The sequence below is a fragment of the Dreissena polymorpha genome, chromosome 7 (assembly GCF_020536995.1).
Source record: "Dreissena polymorpha isolate Duluth1 chromosome 7, UMN_Dpol_1.0, whole genome shotgun sequence".
Classification (NCBI taxonomy): domain Eukaryota; kingdom Metazoa; phylum Mollusca; class Bivalvia; order Myida; family Dreissenidae; genus Dreissena; species Dreissena polymorpha.
In genome coordinates this window covers 62,073,548-62,080,467 of record NC_068361.1, presented here as the reverse complement: position 1 = coordinate 62,080,467, position 6,920 = coordinate 62,073,548, and positions in this window count along the sequence as shown.

The following is a 6,920-nucleotide window of genomic DNA, read 5'->3' as shown; positions in this document are numbered from 1 at the left end:
GTAATTGGCGAAAACAAACAAATAAATTATTGTTTTCAGCTGGCATAAGGATGGATTAAATTGCATGCTAATTGTTTGTTTTTGTTACGGGGAAAATATCAAATAATTCAGCCGCGAAAACTTTTTATTAGCAAAAAGTTATTTGTTTTTCTTTGTTCACATTGACGAAAATCACGTGATTATCAAGTTGGCGACGTGACGACGTCCATGCCGAGGCAGGTATTTTATGCCGTTTTATAACTTTTATTACTTGTACAACTTTATATTACTTTTGAAATTTCACTCAATTTCCATACATAATAGCAAGAAAGTTACTGGCGTTATTGTCATTATAATACTCGCTTTATATATCACCGCTATTTCTTTAATTAGGGGGCACTTCTCCGGGTCATCAATTCTGACAGGGGGGCAGTTCTCCGCCCCTTATTAATCAGCAGGGGGGCAGTTCTCCGCCCTATACAAAAACAGTGAGGGGGCAGTTCTCCGCCCAGTGAAAAATCTTTGGGCGGGCAGTTCTCCGGGGGGGCACTTCTCCTAGAGCCTTTTCGTTTGAATGAGTCTTAGCGAAAATCAAAGGCGGACAGTGTCAACATGGGATGACACTTTAAGTACATGCCTTAAGCCCCGTTTTCTATGAACGAGACTCGTATGTGCAGAGTGTCATTTTGATTATAACATTAAAAGTTTCATATTAAATGCAAAAATTATATATATTAATGCGTCATAGAAGTCTTGAAGTTATTTAAAATGGGAGTAATGTTAAAAATACGGAAAAAAAGAGAATAACATGGTTAATATACAAAACACACATTATCATGGAACAGTTGCCGTTTAATATTAAGCTTTCCCAGGAAAAATAGGCCATGGCTGATTGACTGATCGCAACCTTAAAGACAACTGTGATACTATAATATTATTGGATGTTTTTTTTTCTTTCAGTCTTTCAGTGGTATAAAATTTTATTCAGAGATAATTAAACACTGTTTAAATTTCGATCTTTCTTCACTTTATATATCAACCATATGTTATTAATGTTCAATAGCGTACCACCTCAATAGTTCGCCCTTCTTGTACTTATTTTCTTATTTAATTTCATTAATATGCCTTATTGTTTTTTTGTAAGTACTATTGAAATCCGACTGTCGAATATTACACCTTACTATTTAGTGCTGTTAACGTACATAATAGTATACATCGCAATCCGGAATGTTTCCTTAAGTTAAGTCTACAAATGGTCTAGGTGACGCGTAAGTTCCGAAATTTCACTTGAAAGACACCGCCCAATCGCACGCGAGTGTTTATCATCATCATCTCTTGACTCGATTGCCAATTTACAACAATTAGATTTTCACCTCTTACAAAAGCCCAAATACTTTAACTCTCTCGGCCCATTCTTCGGCCATCGGTTGATTATTTATATCTATTAGTATTTGTTCTCTCAATGCATGTTACTTCGCTGTTTCAAGATTGCGGTTGTTTTCCGTCAGATGTTGAATAACGCGCGTGAAATGTAACGCGTATTTTGATTGGTTGATATTTTTAGCAGAGCCCTGATGGGCTATAACATCTGTAGGAACAATTAAATCTTCCTAAGGAAGAATTAGAAATTCACAGGAAGAATTAAGATGACGCGGCTAAAAGGGCTAAAAGTCACGAATTCTTCCTTACGAACTATATGATTGGCTGAACGAGATACATTCAACTAATGAAATTCATCGATAGCTAGGTATTGGCTCTTGAGAGTGATAATCCTTTGAGTAACAAGTTATTGCCAGTGAAATTCAACAGAACACTTCAAGCGAGATTATACGATTTTTATATGTGTTAAATTGTAATATATTGATAAAAATATGTTACAATAACACACAATAGGCAAGAACCATTATACATTTAGTACGAGTTTCAAAAAATGCAGCAAATACAAATTAGCGACCCCAGCTGATTGTGACGAAGATATTTCGTAAATATTTTCCAACAATAACTGAAGCATTCGTCTTTTTATTAGGATCGCGGTAAGTGTTCGTGTGTCGTGTGAATAGATATCGTTGCAGGAAATTAAAATGATCCGTAAAACTAAATTTAGATTCACATCGTACATGCATGATATACATGCTGGCGAATTCGACTGTACAGACATTTTCGATTTAAGAATTAAACTATATTGCTTATTTAGCATGTCTCGACACATGTTCTTCTTAACTTTTATTTTAATTTATATTTAAATATATGTATAATAAATTGTTAACACATTTTATATAAAATCATAAATTTTGACAAAATCGTATAATCTCACTTTAATCAATGGCAATTAATTTGAGTTTGCTCGAAAGCATCCTAGGCGGATGGATCTCCCTTACATCATGTCTTATTGTTGATTGTAACCAGTGATAGTACGAAGAGATATATGCATTATCTTAGCGATCATTTCTGAGAAAGTACAAATATCATAACATTAGTGTAATAGTTGTAAGAACATACCTGTGCAAAGATTTTCTTGTATTGTTTTTGTTACAAAATGACATAGCATTTGATAAAACTTGAAATAAAGAGTGTTGCTTAAAATGTTATTTTTATAATTTATAATTTGTAAAAAGGTTTATCAATGACTTTGCCTTATTTGACAGTTTTTGAACCACATGACTCAACAAGGTATTCATAATATGATTACAACCAAGTTTGATAAATATCCACCCATCCAACAGGGTGACCTAGTAGGATATTCAACAATATTAAATACCAGGTCCACCCATCTTACACTGTTAAAAAATTCTGGATAAAGATTATGTCTCCCACCACTTTAGTGGTTTGAGAGACATTTGATTTACACCTGTGTGTCTGTCTGTCTTTGTGTCTGTCACACTTGATGTCTGAACTCAAGTTCTTGTCTGTTTTACATGCACTTTTATCATGCAAAATGCTGATTAGATACCAGGAAATCGCATCATTTCAAGGTGCCATTAAAAAAAAAATCAACGAAGGAAGGGGACACCCCTCCCGCACCCTCCCCAGTTGGGCCCCCCTCAGAAAAATTTCTGGATTCGCCTCTGGTTTAGTTTTTACATCAAAAGATGACATTATTTGGGTTAAACTTTCTGCCAAAAAGTTAGGTACAGAGAGAGATTTTTTTATAGGTTTATGTTATGTGATTCCAGATGATAGTAGCCGCCAATCTATGGATGAGACTTATGTTTTTGATAGGTTAATTGATTCCGTTATATATGTAGAAAGTTTGTCCGAAAATGAAAATTATTATGCAATTTTTGGAGACTTTAACTCACGCATGTCAACTTTGCCTGATTATGTAGAAAATAATATTGTGAACAATTTCAATATTGATATACTCCATGAGGGGTACCAGTCTGATATTGAATTACGTAGGTTTTCATTACATAAAACGTCCGTCAACAATAATGGAAGACTTATGTTAGATTTTTGTAAGCAAACGGGCTATAGAATTGTAAATGGTAGAAAAGGCAATGATAATACGATAGGGAAACATACATTTGTAAGCAATAGGGGATGTAGCGTGGTGGACTATTTGTTATGCAAATATGCTATGTTCAAGAATATTTCCATATTTGATATCGATGTTCCAAATATTGTCTCAGACCACTGTTTAATGAGCGTTACATATACATTAGACTCAGTAATCAGTAAAAATACAAGTGATAGGTGTGATACAAAAGAGTTTGAAAGTGTAAACTATCAATATGTATGGAAGCCCGACTTGAAAAATACTTATATTGAAAATTTAGAGAGTGAAAAATGTTTAGAAAGCTTAGATGTTTTGATGAATAATATAAGGGCTAGCATGACATGTGATGATATAGATGTGTGCATAAAATATTTCGAAACTATTTTAGACAACGTTGCCTCACCTTTTGTTAAAAATATATGTACAGACAATAGTAATTATGTTGTTAACTCGGAAAGTTCACAGCCGTGGTTTAATGAGGAGTGTTTTGAGAAAAGGAATATTTTCTTAAGATGTCTTAATCAGTATAGAATTAGTCAAAATGAAAACACAAGAGTGAATATGGTGAAATCTAGGTCGGATTATAAGTTGACAATAAGAAAATGTAGATACAATTATGATAAAGAAAAAACAAATAAACTGTTGAGTAACAGGCACAAAAATGCTCGTTTATATTGGAATATGTTAAAGGAATCTGCTGGTATCAAAAAGTCAAATATATCAATGTCAATGTTTGAAAATTATTTTAAAGCTGTTAATAACCCAGAAGATAGGTATTTTACACCTGATGAAGATATTATGTATTTTATTGATAGGTACGAAAATGATGAATTTAAAATTATGTTCAGTGAATTAAACACATGTATAACACTTACGGAAATATCGGCAGCCATTAATCAGTTGAAAACCAACAGGTCAGGTGGTCCTGATTGTTTAATAAACGAAATGTTTACTGTCGGTAAAAATGCATTGATGAACGTTTTTATACATAGTCTAATAAGATTTTTGAAAACGCATATTTCCCTAAGCGATGATCGGAAGGCTTTGTGATTCCACTTCATAAAAAAGGCAGTATAAGTAATGTATAACTTTATTGAGTAGTTTAGGTAAGCTGTTTATTAGGATTATAGATAATAGATTGAAATCATGGGCCGAAAAGTATAACGTGTATATAGAAGCCCAAGCAGGATTTAGGGCAAATATGAGTACGGTAGATAATATATTTGTGCTTAACGGTTTAATAACACATGTTCTGAACCAAGGGAAACAACTCTATACATTATGTGTTGATTATACTAAAGCGTTTGACTATGTGGTTCGTGAAAATCTTTGGTTTAAGCTGGTACAGCTGGGACTTAGAGGTAATATACTCAACATTGTTAAATCAATATACGATTCTGTTAAGTCTAGAGTTAAGTATTGCAATAAGTTAAGTGATGAATACACATGCACTCTTGGGGTACGTCAGAGGGAGTGCTTATCTCCCTTTTTATTTTCCATGTTTATCAATGATTTAGAAGATATGTTTATTCATAACAATGCAGATGGTATAGATGTTAATATGTTTAAGATATTTATGTTACTGTATGCCGACGACATTGTCATTTTTGCAAATTCGGCTGAATCATTACAGCGTAGTATTGATATATTATTTAATAATTGTTTAACATGGAAACTGAAGGTAAATGTTGCTAAAACAAAAGTTATGATATTTAGAAAAGGCGGTTCTATTCCAAATGACATTGCTTTTTATTATAATGGCGAACCAAATGAAATAGTTAACAAATTATGTTATTTAGGTGTGGTTTTTACTACAGGGGGTTCGCTTAGTACCGCACAAAGTACTTTGGCCGGACAGGCACAGAAAGCCATTTTTACTTTGAATAAATACTTGTATAAATTTACTTATATACCGCCAAAACACAAGTTGTAACTTTTCGATAAGCTTGTTTCGCCAATTTTGAGTTATTGTTGTGAAATATGTTGTTTTGCGAATGACTTATCAATTGAGACATTACATACGAGATTTTGCAAAAAACTGCTCGGTGTGAAGAAAACTACTCAGAACGATTTTATATATGGCGAATTAGGCAGAGTATCTTTTAAAACTATACATATGTATAAGGCTATTAAATATTGGTTACGAATTTTTCAAACGAAAGAAAATAAGTATATTCTTATTGTGTATAATTTATTAAAGAGTGATTTAGAATTGTATCCCAATAAAACAAATTGGTGCTCCTTATTGAAGAACTTATTATGTTCGCTTGGTTTTGTTGATGCCTGGACTTTTCAAGGTGTAGGTAATAATGACATGTTTCTATATATTGTAAAGCAGAGATTAAATGACCAATTTATACAGAACTGGTATGCCAGATTAACTCAGTCTAGTAGAGCTTTATTCTACAACACAATTTCATCTTTTAGATTTCAACCATATCTCGAATGTTTTAATATTAGTAAGTTTTGTCAATCGTTTTCTCGTTTTCGAGTCTCATCGCATAGATTGCATATTGAGGCTGGTCGATGGACCAGACCTTTGAGTACCCCAATAAGTGATAGAAAATGTGCAAGGTGCGATACAATTGAGGATGAATATCATTTTGTTATGGAATGTGTAATGTATACTGACATTAGGTAAAAATATATTGGCAGAAAATATTGGTTAAGACCTAGCATGGCTAAATTTGTAGATCTTATAAAGTCAGAAAATGAGAATATACTTAGAAACTTAGGAACCTATATTCATAAAGCATTTATTATTAGAAATGAGGTAATGTATAGAAATTGACATGGTAAAATTGATGCACAATGTGTTTCGTGTGATACTGTTAATACATGCTTTCTATGTATCTCTTTGTACTTGAATTGTATATATTTCATGTTTTCAATGTGTTTCTGCTGAAACTGTTAATATGTCTGATGTACTATATATGTTCCTTGGTATATTACAGAAACCATACGCAAACTATGTTTACATGTTTGTTGGTTACTGTTACATACATTTTGTAATACGGACAATAAATATGATATGAGGCCTTTATGCCGTTTTAATTGTTAAGTATACCAGACTATGATAGCGTTGCTATTTACAACTGTAATGTATTGTAGTGAAATACGATTACATTATAACATTTACATGCATTTTTCTATTACGATTAATAGATAAGACATGTTGCCTTAATACCATTTGTATTATTATATTTACCAGGCTATAATAGCGTTGCTCTGTACAACTTTAAAGTATCGTAGTGAACTACATGTAATCTGAAAGTGTTAAAGCAAAGTTAATTCTGCTGTTTATGTTAATATCACACCATACAAGCGTATGAATAGATATGACAAAAACATCTATAATGTCTGTCTTACTCGTTAAATCATAATGTAGTTCAAGATCTTACAATTAATATATTATAACGTGCCATTATAAGTCTAGTTTCCACAA